The following is a 17,250-nucleotide window of genomic DNA, read 5'->3' on the forward strand; positions in this document are numbered from 1 at the left end:
TTTTGCCAGATGACTGATGTTTAAAACTACGAAAGTACACAAGGATACTCTTTTGCAAACTTTTGAACAAGTGAAAGCAAAATCATCAAATGAAAATTGATATGTGAGTTTATACCAGAAGTCAAGCAATTCTTTATTTATAAGCAAAGTGTTTACTCCATTGAAGATCAGGTTTTACTATGACTTTGCATTAGATAGTTGGATCAGACTCTGTATGGATTTAGATTTCCATATTGTACTTTTTGCTCATTTGCTATGTGTTCTACATTTTTCTTCTTAAAGTATGCAGAAGGAGTTAATGGTGCATAATAGAATTTTAATGTATTAACTACATATTTCATTTTGTAATTAAAGATGGCAGTGTTAATAGATTTCCTGTATGCATATGGGTTGGTTAAATATATTTTTCACAGCAAGCAGCCTTTCAAAAATGCTTCAGTTATATATATACATGATATATATATGATAACTCAGCTGGTGGGTACTGTTTTTCATAGTTCTGCCTTCTTAGGCATAATTCACAATTGAAGAAAAAAATCATCTTTGAGTGTATGTTTATCTGCCCTGAGAATTTTGTGAAGAGAACCCATTGATCAGACCTGGGCGATGCTCAGGACCACTAGCCCCGGCTGGGTGGAACCCATTAGCCAGCGTCTGCAGGTTCCTGTGACCTTCGACTGCTGGCTTTTCAGGTGTCCCCAGGCTCCTCGTTTCTGGGAGCCCCCGGTGAGCCCAAGACACATAGTTTTCTTCCAATAAAAACAATGTAGAAGCAAGATTAAGGGCGTTCCACTCTGGGGAAGAAATACTTGGGACTGAGTTGGTACAAAGCCTGCGGACCACCCCGTGGGGGCCTCTGGGAATGCATTTCCAGGGCTGCAGACAACTTTGTGCCGGAGGACCCATGCTTGCTCTTACTTGAACATCTTTGCTCAAGTTCAGTTCAGCGGCCTAAGCGTCACGTATGACTTTGCTTGAAGCTGCCTCCATTTCGTTCCTAAAGCTCAGTCACTTCTGGGGCAGAGAGGAGCAGTTCCAAGCATGGTCGTTGCTAGGTGCCACCAAGACTTATCAGGTGCTTGTTAAGTGCGCATGGGCCTAGGAGAGCGGGCTGGATGGTTTTTCTGTCAGCACCTTTTTTCTTCAACAAACCTGTTACAAAAACTTCATTAGCAAATTCATTCATCAGAGTCACTTTTGCATCTTTTTTGTCAATTAATATTATTATTTGTTTAGCTGAAGTGAGGATTCCCTAACTTATCAGGGCTAGTCCTTCTGATCTTTGAAAAACAAATGGAGGCATTTAGACAGGTCTTGTGTTATCACAAAGGACAGAACCTGAGTAATGAATTGGAAGGTACAAAAAAACAGGTCCTGACTGAGTCCAAGGAACTTTTCTGGCAGTTAAGCCATCCGTCACAGGGCTGGACTGACTGACTGGTCACTGCTCAGCTGCCAAAGCCATCATTGTGTTCTTGGCCTCCTAATTGGAAAATGGTGGGTGGTTCCTAAGAGAGCAAGGTCCCTAAAAACAAAACCCCTTTGCGTTTGGGTTTTCTCTGACAGACTGATGTGCAAAAGGCAAGAGATGCCAGGGTCCATTTCAGGGCTATTCCAAGTGCCAAGGGAACATTGGCTTGCAGACCTCCCCCGCCTGGCACCATGATTTGTCTGTGCCTCTCTTGTCAAGATGCATTAGGTGCAGGTACACGTGAATCCATTTTCAGTTGATCAGCTATCTGAGCTTGCTTGCTGCCCTCCCCTATCCCTGCAGAGTAAGAACTGGGGTTCAGTGGAAAGAAATGCTGTGTTTAGTCGGAAGGTGGGCTTCAGATCCTGGCTTTACCACTTCAGGTAATCTGCTGTCCTTTTGGAAAGCTTCATTACCTCGTGTGAAGTGAATGCATTGGTTAGGCCGTTTAAAGAATGAAGGTCTACCCAGGCCTTCTCTATAATGGAGTTTTACTATAGAAGCTCACGTGGAGACAAGGGAGACAGGAATCTTCTGATTTAAAGAAGTCCACAAGGAATTTCAGGAAGCCTGGAACTGGCGGGTTGTCTCGAATCCAGGCCCGCCGTCTGCCCCTCAGCGCTATGTGGTTTGGTGTTTGCAGCTGTTTCTATGGTTCCTCGTGTCGCGAATGAGCTACTTTGTCCCGTCTGCTCTGTAAATGTTACCCCACAAGGATGCTTTTATAAAACGTTTGTACTATCCGTTTACTCATCCAGTCACTTCATTTATGATCCTGCCTGACTGCTCAGCTTTGCAGGGTTTCCAACTTTGTTCCTGTGGCTACCAGGTTTCCTACTTCCCCCCACCCCTTCATTCTAACTCAGGGAAACAAGCAGATGGACCCCACTGGCTTCCATAGTTCCTGTTTGTTCAGAGACCTTCCTAGCAAATTATCCCATGGGTGGATGTGACCTTAACCAACCTTCTTCTGTTGATTATAGTTATGGGCAGGTTGACTGATGTGCCACAGATAATGGCCACTCCTGCTCTGGACACAGCTTGGAACCGCTTCCTTTAGCAGAGGCTGAGAAGCTGTGAGTCCCTGATTTACTTGTTCAATAGAGTGGGCATACTAATCTAACTTGTAGAGATGTTAGGAGGATCAAAAGATTTAATCATAATCATCATATCACAATCTTATTTTGTGCTTACTATGTGCGAACCATCTACGTACTTTGAATATATAGTAGCTTATTTTTTATCTTCACCACAACACCATGAGGAAGGGTTTGTTATTATCTCATTTTACAGATGAAGGGACTGAGAGCCAGACAAGCTAAGTAACTCACCTAAAGTCAAACAACCCTAAGGTTGCAGAGCCAGGACCTGAGTTGAGACAATTGTCAGAATCTAGACTCTGTGCTCTAGGAAGCACCCAGTTCATACCCTGGCCCATCATGAGTGCCCACGATGTGTCTCTTGCAGGTCCTTTTACCAGCTTTTGTTGTTTGTCAACTTTTGTTGCTGAGAGTTCTCTGACACGTGTCCCCAGTGTTACTTCAAAGCCAAGAACTCTGAGCACCAGGTCCCACAACCAAGGTGGGATACAGCTCTGTCTTTCTGTGGCTACACCAGTCAGCTCACCCCAAAAGCTCAGAGTCTGTTCAGCTCGGCTGGCCCCACCTGCTCACCTTGGCTTCAGCCCCTCTGCCTCACAGCTGGCAGCGGGTTTATTGGCAGAGAAGGGAGCGGGGAAGTTGGGGACTTCCAACTCTAAAATTGTGAAAGTCATGTAACCATGAACTCAGGCTTCTTTGTATATACTTTCACACTTTGGCAGTAAACTTTTAGAAACTAAAAAAAAGCATTTTAAAAGCATTATTGACCTATCATTGATTTAAAAGAATCATCGACTCATTCATTCATTTATATATTGATTCTTTCATTCAGCAATATCTGTCAGGCTTCAAGTATTTTTTTAACTACTAAGGAGATGGAAAATTAATACAAGATTCGGCTTTCAAGGAATACTCAGTCATATTATTAATACTTAACATTTGAGGATGGCCTTTGGCAGAACCGAGTACCAAGTGGTTCCCCATTCCGTTCCATTCTTAATTTCCTCTTTACAATTCTGTTCTCTTTCCTGAAGCTTATGGAGGCCTCAAGTTACCACCATTTCTCCAGACAGCAAGGAAAATAGCTAAGAGGCCAAATTTTCACAAGGATAATAATGTCTTTTAACAACTTGATGTAATATTCTGTTCAGCAATTTAGCTCACTTGACATAGAAGCCAACGATTTACTTTTAAGTACTTAGTTCCCCAAATCCCTGAAGATCTTTTTGAAAGTGGGAGTCATAATCTCTGCAGGGTTTAAATCAATATCAAGAGCTGGTAATATTCATAGTAATGAAGCTACCCATTCACCCACTATGTCCCAGGCAATACATGGGATTATTTTCATGAATAATATCAATCAATTTCCTTAGCATCTTTGTGAAACAGATACTCATTCCCCTATTTTTCAGATGTGAACACTGAGACTTAGGGAAAGTAAATCACACACCCAAGGTCACACAGGTGGAGCCAGGATTCAAGGCAAGTCTGCATCTGACTTCAGACTTCATTCTGTTATAAGACTACAGCTTGGTGGCGTGAGGGTCGGCTGGCTTCTCCAGTTTTGCTGGCTGTGGAGTACATTTGCTTTTTTTTTTTTTTCACTGTTTTTTTATTTTTTAATTTTTTTAACTTTTTTATTGATTTATAATCATTTTACAATGTTGTGTCAAATTCCAGTGTAGAGCACAATTTTTCAGTTATACATGAACATACATATATTCATTGTCACATTTTGTTTTCACTGTGAGCTACAAGATCTTATATATATTTCCCTGTGCTATACAGTATAATCTTGTTTATCTATTCTACAATTTTGAAATCCCAGTCTATCCCTTCCCACCTTCCGCCCCCCTGGCAACCACAAGTCTGTGTTCTCTGTCTATGAGTCTATTTCTGTCCTGTACTTACGCTTTGTTTTTGTTTGTTTGTTTGTTTGTTTTTTAGATTCCACATATGAGCAATCTCATATGGTATTTTTCTTTCTCTTTCTGGCTTACTTCGCTTAGAATGACATTCTCCAGGAGCATCTATGTTGCTGCAAACGGCGTTATGTTGTCGGTTTTTATGGCTGAGTAGTATTCCATTGTATAAATATACCACATCTTCTTTATCCAGTCATCTGTTGATGGACATTTAGGCTGTTTCCATGTTTTGGCTATTGTAAATAGTGCTGCTATGAACATTGGGGTGCAGGTGTCATCCTGAAGTAGGGTTCCTTCTGGATACAAGCCCAGGAGTGGGATTCCTGGGTCATATAGTAGGTCTATTCCTAGTCTTTTGAGGAATCTCCACACTGTTTTCCATAGTGGCTGCACCAAACTGCATTCCCACCAGCAGTGTAGGAAGGTTCCCCTTTCTCCACAGCCTCTCCAGCATTTGTCCTTTGTGGATTTTTGAATGACGGCCATTCTGACTGGTGTGAGGTGATACCTCATTGTAGTTTTGATTTGCGTTTCTCTGATAATTAGTGATATTGAGCATTTTTTCATGTGCCTTTTGATCATTTGTATGTCTTCCTTGGAGAACTGCTTGTTTAGGTCTTCTGCCCATTTTTGGATTGGGTTGTTTATTTTTTTCTTATTGAGTCATATGAGCTGCTTATATATTCTGGAGATCAAGCCTTTGTCGGTTTCATTTGCAAAAATTTTCTCCCATTCTGTAGGTTGTCTTCTTGTTTTACTTATGGTTTCCTTTGCTGTGCAGAAGCTTGTAAGTTTCATTAGGTCCTACATTTGCTTCTTTTAGCTAGCACAGCAGAAACTCCCCACTTGACGAAGATTAGGAAGGCACATAGAGAACTGGGCAAGATGTCGTCATGGTGGAGTCTCTGAGCCACATCAAAAAATGAGGACTTAGGTTGAGCAACAAGAGCAAGCATCTCTTGGGGTTGCATTTGAGCAAAGCTCATTGAGAAGTCAAGAAGCCAGTGAAGACAGTAAGTACTGTGGGGCAGAACTTTAATTGTGTGGTCTAGCTATGGTAGCTTTTGGTAGTGGCTTTGCTATCAGAGAGACCAAGTTAAATCCTCATTCTGCCACTGAGCTAGATTTTCTGGTGTCCTTGGAAAAATTGCTTAATGTCTCTAAACTCTCTTTCCTTATCTATAAAATGGGAATGATAATAGACTTTACCTGATAAGGCTGTTTTGATGATTACATGAGGTGATTCTTATTAAGCACTTCCTACAAAGCCTGGCCCATGGGAGGTGCCCAGTAAATATTACCTAGGTAAACTCCTGGGGTACTATGCAAGCTGGCTGTAACAATTTCTGCGTGCAATATATTACCCAGGGGCTCGGTACCTTAGGAAACCAGGAAGGCAGGTAGGATCATAGCAACTTCTTACAGGAGTCCTAGAGGAGTTTTGCTCAGAGAAAAGACCGAGGCAATTAGGGCCATCAGGGCCACAGAATGGGCCCATTACAAAGCTGGGCTGTGGCCGTGTACATCCAGGGCATTGTTAAGTCACGTCTGTTTCATTGTTTACAGGGTTTCCTAGCAGCTGTCTTACAGTTTAGGATGATAATCTCAGCTCCAGACTTCCTGGAAGAACTTCACTAATTTATTTATTTATTTTTTGATCAGGCCAAATGATGTCATTGTGGGAATTCCTTTTCTGCCCAGATATCCATACAGGGAAAACAAGGCATATAATGATGGGTTATGTTCAGGGTCAGTATTGGTGGAAAAATTCAGAGATCCCTATTCCTAATGCCATTTTCTTTGCATCAGATCATGCTCCCTTCTCTCGCCTTCTGCCCCTCCCTAAAGCTTTGAGATTCTCTCACAGACCTGAAGTTTGCCCTTAAGTATGACCTCAGACCCACACCCATGAGCCCTGGTTGGAAACAGTCTAGATTTAGGTACAGGAGATACAGCCAGCTAGCCCACAGAGAGAGCCCTAGCATGGCTAATGGCAGGAAATTAGGCCAAGGATGTGTAAATGGCCAAATGGTAAACATTTTCAGCTTTCCAAGCCTTAAGCTCTTTTGCAACTACCTAACTCTTGCCATAATAGTGCCAAAGTAGACATATACAGGATATAAATGAATGGATGTGGCTGTGTTCCAATAAAACTTTATTTATAAAAGTAGGCAGCGGGCCACATTTGGCCTACAGACCATAGTTTGCTGAACCCAATCTAGTACATTCTCCTCATTTTGTCCACAGAACCCAAACAGAGACTAGACTCTAACTAGTAGACATGATAGGGTCTTATTTGTGGTATAAAAGGAAATAGATTCTGGTTTTTGTCAGATTCCTGTGGATTGGTTGTAATTGTCACTTAAGGGAGGCTGTGATAAACATTGTTCTTGCTACAATTCAGAGCATGTGGTACTCACAAATTCAGGTGACATGCACTCACATTAGCTTCTCCTAAGAGGCACTGATGGGTTCAGTGAAGACAGAGGTTGACAAAAACAAAAACAGACTTGACAAAAGAAGTATGAACAGGACGCGGATAAGCAAACATGCCATCTTTTCTTCCCTGTGTCTCCTGCTTGGTTTCGACTTTGCCACACACAGTAGACTTTTATGAGATGCTTGTTTATGTTAGAATATCCCCTTAAAGCGAAATACTGATACACATGTACATGCATGCGTGGAAGTAGAATTGTGCTTCCAGACACGTCACGTTAAAGCTGGCTTGTGTGGGGCTGACAAGTAAGGGCTTTAAAAGTTGGTGGTGGCTCTCTGCCTTGCCGAGGAGGCGGAGGGTGGACAAAGCATTTTAAGACCTCATCTCATAAAATAAGTTGTGACTCCCTCAAGTACCTCCTAAAGCTCATTAAGAGTCTTGCCTATGTGAGGCGCTGACGTCAGTAGCCCTCCTCAACGTTGCGCAGGGCTCGCCACGGAGGTCAGCAGCCTCTTGATACTGCCCTGCCATTGAAGATTCTCCTGGTACCTCCGTCACCGCTGCTGACATCCTTGGATAGCAGCAGAGATGAGTCAAGTAGCCTTCCAACTGGGATGAATCAGACGCTCAGTTTATCGACACACTGGATCGTGGCTGACAGCAGCGGGTGCTTCGCGGAGCAGTGTCTGAGACCTTCTGGGCTCTGGCTCCCAATCCCAAAGTTCGCTTAAGGTGAACTTGAGGTGAGTTCTGCTGCTCCGACAGCATAAAGGGCTGTATGAGATCCCTATGGGAGAGACGACACCAAGTGTTTATTAAAAAGATTCAGCCTTTTGTTTCCTCCCTTCCTATATCTTGTCTGAGGAAGACATTGGAAAGCTTTGGGACTAAGACACACATGCAGTTTGGATTTATGAGTGAACATGTCAGAATCTGGCAGTGATGGGCCTTAGACACATTGTTATGGAGTGAGGAAAGTTGCCACACGGAACAAACTCAGAAGCACTCTGCATCCCAGCAGTGACATTAAAGCAGCTCTCATTTATTCTGTCTTTGTTCCCCAAGTTTCATGGCGTGTATACATCCAGGTCACCATCCTCAGGCTTTCAGCTGGCTGTGTCAGTCCGCGGCCCCACTCGTCTCAGTGCTCTGCTGAGCACGCAGCCTCAGCATCGAAGGCCTCCAGCCTCTCCAGGGCACCATCGCCTTCCTTGGACTCCATCTGGAGTTGGGATGGGGCAGCACCCACATGTCCAGCCAAGGCTGTGCTCAGAGCATCCGTAGCACAGTGATGCAGGCCGAGAGCCCAGCTGTACCCATCCAGACCGCATCCCCTCTCACTCTCCCCAGCAGTGATTAAAGCTCTGCTGAGATGACGAGCCGCCTAATGGTGGATGAGACCACGGAATTAGACGTCAGGAGGCATTCATTAAAGTCCTTTTCCCCACGAAAGCCTGTGAAAACTCAGGCAAGCTCCTTCACCTTCCTGAACCTCAATTTTCTTATCTGTAAGTGAATGTTTTTCAAAACCTTGGGCATTTAGGATTCGGGGTTTTTTTGGTTTTTTTGGGGTTTTTTTGCCAAAGTTTTATACAATCTGTGTTAGTATTATATGAATATCTTTATTTAAATTGATTGTCTTTTTCAGTTTGAACTTATTTTAATCTTATCTTAGATGAAAATGCCAACAGAATCATGGGTTTGAAGTGATAGTTAATTATTTCAACATAGGTTAGAGAAAATAATATTTTATAAAATAAATAAAATAAAAATGTTTCACACTTTTGCCAGCCACGGGCATGCCACCGGCCAGGGGCACTAGATGGGCTGTGGGTGCTCCCCTGAGAATCCCAGGCTAGGCGGCCTTCAAGTTCCCCCACCCTGCTCTCACATCCCAGGAATATGAGAGTGAAGGGCATGTGAGACATCTGCCATCCCTGCTTAGAACTCACTTCAGAGCAATATATGAAGAACCTCTATTTTATCCCCTGCAGCAACTCTGCTCTTCTTTTTTTCCGTTTATGAGCATGAGATGACCGTCTGTGGGGAAAATGAAAGGCATCTGTGCCTTATGTTGGGCTGATGGGAGCAGTGCTGCCCTGGGAGGGAGCTATCCCTTCCCACGGTGCTGATCCATTGAAAGGAGTTTGGTGGCTGTGAGCCCTTTCCTGTGGCCCCCAGGGATCTCTCTGCAGACATCCTGGGATTTTGCTGAACTGCAGGCTCAAGGCCCCTTGTGCTCAGCCAGCTCTGCATCTCACAGTCTCCAGGGAGCCTCTCTAGACATGCCCCCACCTTTGCTGGGAGGAGGTGCTCCAGAATGGAGTGGCGCTGGGACCACATGAGGGACCAGCTCACCGGAAGGGCCTGCAGCCTCCAGCTTGGGGGATCTGGTATGGGGAAATGTCCCACAGAAAGCTCTGGAATCACCTCTGGAGAACTTTGGTGCTCTGAGAAGAGGCTATTTATCCTCCTGTCTACAAAAGACTAATGTGAAGCCAGAGGCAGAATGATTCCTGGCATGCACAGGCAAGCCAGCGGCTTTATTTGTGTTTTTCCCTCACTGGACAGCCTCAGTTGCCCTGTGTGCTCTGTCCTCAGGACAGCAGTTATATCTTAGGAGGAAGGAAAATTCCTGACAGGGTAGTGGACTCTGCCTTGTTGACTACCAGCACTGGGGCTTCTCGGGCACTTCCCAGACTCCCCTTCCAGGTGGGCCCTGCTGGTTCCCAGCGTAGCCTCTGCATGGGGACAAGGACAAGGCGATTCTGGATTCCCATCCGGAAGGCAGGTCCTCTCTGAGACACTGGAGACTCAGCTGCCTTCCTCTTCCCTGCTTCCTCCTCTCCATGTTCTTTGTGAGTTCCTTTGCCTCTTTGATCGAGCTTGGATCTGATGTTCATTTTCACCTGGTTTTATCTAATAAAAAAAAGTTAGAGTGGGAAGTGGGCCATGTAACTATTTCTGTGTGATACTGTGAGCACATTCAAAGGGCTGTTTCTACATCCAGACTTTTTTCACCTGCATTTGTGCTAAAGGCTGCCTTACCCAGATAATACCATCCCAGGTCACTAGGGTTGCAGAGAAAGAACAGCCAAAAGGAGAAAGACAGTTATTTCACTTGAGAGAATCATCTGCACAAATAGTGCATTTTATTTCCTGGGAACAGAAGGATCTCAATCTTCCTATTCATTCTTATTGCCCAAGATTCCACTTTCTGCAGCCTCCCTTTCAGTGTCCCTGTACCTGCTATGGCCATGGCATCGTCCCCTTGTGGCCTCCACTCCCCTCCCCGTGTGTGTGTTCAAATCCAACCTCTCTTTCAGGTCTTGCCTCAGACATCTCCACCTGGCCACCTTCTCCAACCTCTCAACCAGAGACCATGGCTTCTTCTTGGTTTGCTATGGCTGAGCCAACAGGAAAGCGTCCTCTGAGCCTCTCTCATGGGTGGTATCTATTGCCATCCAGCGTGTTAGTATTTTGATGAGTCTTTCCTTCTCTACTAGGCTTCTACATGGCCGGATCTGGTCTGAGTCTGATTCATCTTTATGTTTCTTACAGCTACCAGCACAACGCTTCACACAAGAAACATCCCCAGTTGGTGTTTGTGGAATGAATGTTATTTGTTTGGATCATGTGTTTTCCCCCTTGGTCCTTACATCTATCTCCATCTCCAGCCCCGGCTTCTCTCCCTCAAGCTTCTGACGTACAGATCTATCTGTCTGGATGTCCCACGTGCCTTCTGAACAGCACAGCTCACGTGAAATGCATCATCCATCTTCCCCGCCACCCTCCCCACCTCTTGTGTTCTCTGCCTCTGTTGGTGCAGGGACCACCAACATGGTCACCCAGGCTAGAGCCCCTTCCCCCCCTCATTCATTCAGTCCAGCACCAAGCTCTGCTCCTTTTATTTTCCAAATGTTTCTAGAATTTCTCTCTTCTTTCCCTCCCCACTACCACTGCTGATACAGGCCCCCATCACCTCTCACCTGGCTGCTGCAAGGGTTTTCCCCCTGTTCACGCTGCTGCCTGCTGACTTGATCCCCACAGAACTTCCCTCTCACTGCCGCCAGGCTGTTCCTGGTAAAATGCAGCTTCGACTGTGTCCCCATCCTGGTGAAACACCTCGAGTAGCCCCTCCTCTCTGCAGGGTAAATTCCAAGATGTTGACCCTCTCATGCCCTGACGCTCCTCTCCTACCACTCCTTGGTTTCCGCTGTCCGTTCTAGCCACACTGACTGGCTCAGTCATCTTTGCTGGCCCTGCCTGACAGATGAATACATCTGTGATTTCACTAGTGCTGTACTTTAGCGTAAAATGTCTTTTGTCTCCTCTGAGCAGGGTCGCTTCTAATGACTCTCTTTAAACTTTGCCCCGTGACTTCCCCCTGGAGACGGCCCTGAGCGCCCTTCCCTGGGGGCGGGTCGGGCAGGGCTGCCCCCAGTGCAATTTTTCTGCTCTCGTTCCCCGTGCAGGAGGCTGCCTCCCCTCGCGCGTCTCCTCACTAGGCCAGATTATGCATGTCTGTATCCCAGCCGAGGGCCTGGCCAAAGGGACTCTAGGAATGGAAGGACAACCCCATGAGGAAGGCTGGGCAAGTCTGACATCATAGAAAGCTGAGGCTCAGAGGGGCCAAAGGGAGGGTTGTTGGGACTTGGGGCCAAGTGCTCAGTCAGTGCCCCTTCCTCCGTGTCACAACACCTTTGGTTCTGCTCAGATCTCCTCTGGTTGTTGGAGCTCCTTTCTCTCCACTAACCCCCACCCCTCACCTTTCTTCCTCCTTTCACATGTCATAGAGAAGGAACTTAGGGAAGACTGTCACACACACCAGAGCCGGCCAGGTCACAAGGCCATCTCTCTCTCTATATATCTGTATTAAATTTTTGTTTTAATTGACACTAAGCAAAATGACTGTGAAAGATTTTCAGAGTGAGAGCTTCAGTTGTGAGCATTACATGGCAAGGAATAAGGACCAAGCTGGTAGCACCTGCTGTTGTACAAGGATGAGGCCCCCCTGGGACCTGAAGACCAGACGGTCCCTGACTCAGTCTTCTGAACAAAACAGGGCTCTCAGAAAAAGAAAAAAATCTTTTTTTTTCCTGTCCTCAGTGGCTACGTTGACACCTCTGTAGTTCACAGCCACAGTGCCTTGACCCCATCAGTTGTAAAATGTGGCAGGTGAATTTGATACAAATAATGGGTAAACTGCTGAAATTTGTGACCGGTTTGCTTCTTTCCATTAGAGTGGAGTCACTGTTATAAATGACCTGTAATAAGGTCATTCTCACTCAACTTGCATTGTGGTCTGGCTTCTCGATGGAGAGAGAAAAAAAAATGGAGTCACAGCTGGAACTGGGGAGTACATCAAATGCTCGGTGTGCCTGTGGGGTCTACCAGGTTGTGGCCCACATTTGTCACGGTGTGGTGGTAGAGGAAACTGTTGAAAATTGTTGGCTCTGACAGTGTTTATCCCTCTTGCTAAGCCAAATTTAATTTTTCCAACTACAGAATGGAGTGAAAAAGAACTTCTCCATCTTACCTGCAGTCACTCTGCAGAAACAGAAATGCAATTATATATATATATATATATATACACATCAATACATATATGCATATGTTAATAAAAACAAAAAAATTAAAGCTTTATTTTCTAAGAGTGACTTTTTTTTGGTAAAGCACATAGTATAGCTCTTCCTAGAATTAGGTGCTAAATAGATGTTTTAAAATATGATGATGGGGGAGGGGGAGGGTATAGCTCAAAGGGCAGAGAGCACGAGGTCCTGGGTTCAATCCCCAGGACCTCCATTAAAAAAAATAATTAAATAAATAAACCTAATTATCCCCCCCAAAAAACCCATAAAAATAAATCTAATGAAGACTTCAAAACATTTGCTAAAAAAAATTTTTTTAAATGCGATGACAAATTTCTTTCACCTGTCTGGTGATGAGACTCTATTCGTGCAGAGCTCTGGGGAGGACGGCAAGAACAGTCAGCTCCAAGTACAGGTCAGTTAGTTCTACTAGAAAAGACCATCTCGGTCAGCTTAAGCGAGCCCTCTGCCAGCTCACAATGGCTTGCTAATGGTACAGAAAGATGCGAGCTAGAATGAGGCTGGGTAAGTGGAAGCCATCATGCTTTCCTAAAACACAGCCAGTATCCTCTGGATGGTGGGTCTGCAGCGGGCCTCCTATTTGCACGTCCTTGGTGGGGAGAGAACGGATGCCCTACCGTAGCTGACTCCTTCCTCAGGGTTGGCAGAGGAGCCAGCCGAGAAGAGTGAGGACACGCTTCCAGATGGAAGCCTTAATTCTGAGCCGACAGTGTAAACATCATGCTTTTTGTGCTTTATCAACTTTGCCAAGCCAGCAGGACGTGCTTCCCTGTGATTAATCAAGCAGTGCGCTGTTTACAGGGGGTCAGTTCTGGGCTGGGCCCTCTGCTGAGGCTGGGGCTCTAGAAAGTTGTTAAGCCGTGGTCTCTGCCTGCAAATCCAGTCAGAGCTGTGATATGGGAAACAGCAGAATTCGGGATTAGAGATTGATTAAGAAATGCTCTTATGTGCTTTAAGAATTGGGAGAGGATGGCATGTCTGAGCATTGGAGTAGTCAAAGTGGGCTTCAGTGGGGAGAGGAACGTATGCTGGGACTTAAAGGGGGTGAAGGATAGAAGGAGGGGGAGGAAGGACATGTCAGGGAAGGGAGAGGGCAGAGGCTCAGAGACAGGCACGGACACCCCCATCGCGCTAGCCTGTTCTCTCTGTGCCCCTCTCTCCCTTACAACAGAACGCCACGGTCTGAATGCAGTCGTAATGATGTTGCAGGTTGGCTGGGAACGCCACCCCCCCCCCAACCCCCAACACCAGGGTCAGGAAAACAGGCCTGCCCCACGGTGCAGAGTTACACGCTCACTGGGTGGATGATCTCTGCCTCGTCCAGTTGCTTTGGAAGCATGAACCCCTGACTGTCTTTGTATCATGTGAGTGTCTTTGGCCAGATCCGGCTGACTGATGAATTCATTCTGCCTGATCAAGCCACTGATGAGGAAACCAAAACAATCGCAGAGTTAGGCCTTTTGTCACCTTCCATGAGTGACGGGAGGAGGGGGAAGAGCTGGGTTCAACTTCCAGCTTCTCTTTGCTTTGGTCCATCTTTGGTTGGTGAGCACTGGGCCTGAGCCCAAGGTCCTGGTGCATATAACTAGCATCTGGCCAGGAACAGAGGGAGCCATGGTCAGCTAGTGAACAAAATCAAACTAATAGGTGGCAGGTTCTCTCCTCCACTTCCTCTCCTCCCCCTCCAAAACCCAATATAAGAGAGGAATCCTGGAAAACCAGAAGAACAAAGCTGACAGCATGCAGAGATGTGTGGGTGGGACGCCAGGGAGGGAGGAGGCAGGGCAGGGCAGTTGTTGTGTGTGTGTGTGTTTTTAAATTAATGATGGGAAGGATTTGAAGACTTGTACGATGGCTTTGCCAGCAAAAATGTAATTAGCTGAAGACAATATGCTGCTGATGTTGGAGCTGGTGGTTTAATGAAGCCTGCCCTAATGAGAACGTCAGTGTCTTGCTCAGAGATTGCCTTCACAACCAGGCCTCTTCTCCAGATTTTTGTGCTTGATTAGTTCCACAGAAAAATTGAATTATAATATTTTTTTTAAGGGGGAGAAACAAGAGCCACAGCACTTAGTGTATGGCCCCAGAGGAGGGCCTTTTGACTGTCAGTCTTCCCTCTCCCTCCCCTCTTTGATGTCCAACAAAGCTTGCTGGCAAGGGATAAGGGGCTTGGAGGAGATCTCGGTGTATGATGCACTAATTGTGTTCGTACCTCAGCGTCTCCCCCAGTCCTTAAGTCCCTCGCCTGTCCCTTTGCCACAATGCTTCAGCTCTAATGTGCATCTTACTTGATGTCAAGATTGGGTCACAGCAGGAGTATTACAAGAGATGTGGCCATGGTTGCCCATCGTTCCCAGCACTGTGGGTCAAGTAAGTTACAAGTTAGAGGAGATTTATGAGCTGAAAGCCATGTCTGGAGAGTTTTGCTAACCTCTGTATTTGACCAGCATTGAATGACTTGCATCAGGAGTGACCATCATCCTTGTTTGGGTCCTGATGTAAAACATGACATGCAGGGTTTCTCCTACCTTTTCCAAATCTGTTGGCCTGCAGTCTTTTGGGTGATCTAACCAATGCAAGTTCTAATTTTCCTGAAATTATTCAAGCCACACATTTTCTCCCCAGTCTATCTTCTACATGCGTGTTATATTATGGAACATGTCTACTGTTCCTCGTAGGTCTCTGACCCCAGGTCAGGGGCTTACACACAGCAAAGAGACCTGAGTCTGTGTGCAAGTGTGGCAGGCTCTTCTCAAGGAAATAATTGAGCATCTGTATCTGTTGACCCTGAAGGTGTTCGATTTCACTTAGAAAACATCCACCCAAGAACAAGATGTCTTCATAGATCTTCCCTGCCCACATTAGAACGTCAGCCTGGTAAGTATGGTCACCCTTGGCACAATTAAATTATTGCTTGAAATTATGCTTTTGGTCAACCTAGTGACCAAATTAACCAATCAGCTTAATTGAAGAAGACTGGGAGCATCTGGGGCAGGCAGTGAAGACAGAGTGTAGACATTTGGGAATCCTCACTTGCATAACCCTAAGAGTTAGGTGTGAGAGCAAGACCATCCAGGGCTTAATTTAGGGAAGATAGAAAGCCGGGGAATTGGAGCCCAGGCTACCATGGTGGAACCCTTTTCTGCTCAACAACCTCATAAAATAAGATCATTAAGATCAGTGGGTGAGCCTTGGTTCAGGGTCATGCTACCACAGAAACTTGGGCAAGTTATTTATCCCCTCTGAGCTTCTGTTTCCTCATCGAAAAATATAGTTTTTACTACTTGTATTTATTGGTAGGATTGAATAAGATAATAAATGTGGTTCACCATGCACCATGTTTGGCACATGGTAAGTACTTTACAAGTGGCAGTTGTCATCATGTCTTCTCCATTGTGCCGATCCTATAGGAATAAGGCAAGGTGTGCACAGAATTACAAGATAAGACAGGAATTCAGGGGAAGAATTAAGTATGTGTGATGGGATTGCTGTAGGAAGCTGAGAAATGCTTTCGTAGTGACTTGTAGCCTTTGAGATCTTTACAAAGCTAACCATCAGCTCTGTGGGACTGTCACCTCTCCCAGTACAGACACTGTGCCACCGGAGGGTCTCCTGTGAAAGAGAACCCGGGCAGGGCCCCTGAACACTTGACTGGACCCTGCCACACCAGACCTCATGGCAGTCATGATGATAAACTTGGACCTCTGTGTGTGGGACAGAAATATGATCAAGGCCCACACCTCTGTGAAGGGCCTTCTGCCAGTCCCCTCACTAGTAGGCACCTCCTGAATAGGACATTAATGGTTCATTTCAGTTTTCAGCTGAAGAAGAAAAGATGTTTCAAATCTTCACTGGTTCAGAGAGCGGTATAGATGAATAGGTACCAAATTCAGGGAAATCTTGACATCTTGACTCTCTTCCCTTCTACTTCTGACTTTTTTCATCTGAAGTCACTGGAGCCCCCCAAGGTGTCTTGCATAAGGTCTGCCCTCAGTAACTAGTTTTTAATGTTGGTTTTCATTTGCTCAGCCCCAGCTGCTGCCCACATTGCTGTTAGGTCTCCAAGGCCTCCTCTCCTCCCCTCGGGCTGGGAGGCCTGACTTTTGGGGAGGTGGGAGGAAGAGGGGTTTAACAACGCCATTATGTTCAGAAAGAAAGAGGGTTTAAGTCTAATGGTCATTAGCATACACTGTGCCAGCTGCCTCTTCTCTTACTTGTTCAATAATTCCCTTAATGTTTGGTCCTAATGGAGCAGATTATTGTTATTATTTCATTTCATCAAGATCACCTACTGCCTAAAAACAAAGAGGAAAGAAGGGAAAGGAACGTGGCCAAGAATAGGCATGGAGCATTATTCAGCTGGAGATATTTATTTATTGGCTTCATGCTTGGCTTGTGAAGCTTTGAAGGGCTGGTGCACGTAGCCCACGGAGGGAGCCTGTCTCACGCAGCTCTGCCCATGGGTTGCTGAGACAACGACTCGGAGTGCTTTTGCTTCTGTGGGGACCCTTTTATCTCCTAGCCCGCCTGTCATGCACAATACGCACATCCGTGCACGTGCACGCATGCACATACATACCCACACACATGGATTACGCGTGTGGCCAGCCTCTTCACACAGCACTGACTGGGGCTTCATCTGTAATGTCTAACTGAACAGCAGCATCTCAGAAATTTGCTAAGTCTACAGCTAGACGGGGTGGAG

General features: G+C 45.6%; 1 protein-coding gene across 3 annotated transcripts in view; it reads left to right on the plus strand.

Moving 5' to 3' along the window:
- The window catches only part of ASTN1 (astrotactin 1), a 293,377-nt gene that overhangs the window by 108,507 nt on the left and 167,620 nt on the right, over nucleotides 1-17,250 (plus strand). The window lies entirely within an intron of this gene.

Source organism: Camelus ferus, chromosome 21 (genome assembly GCF_009834535.1).
Source record: "Camelus ferus isolate YT-003-E chromosome 21, BCGSAC_Cfer_1.0, whole genome shotgun sequence".
NCBI lineage: Eukaryota > Metazoa > Chordata > Mammalia > Artiodactyla > Camelidae > Camelus > Camelus ferus.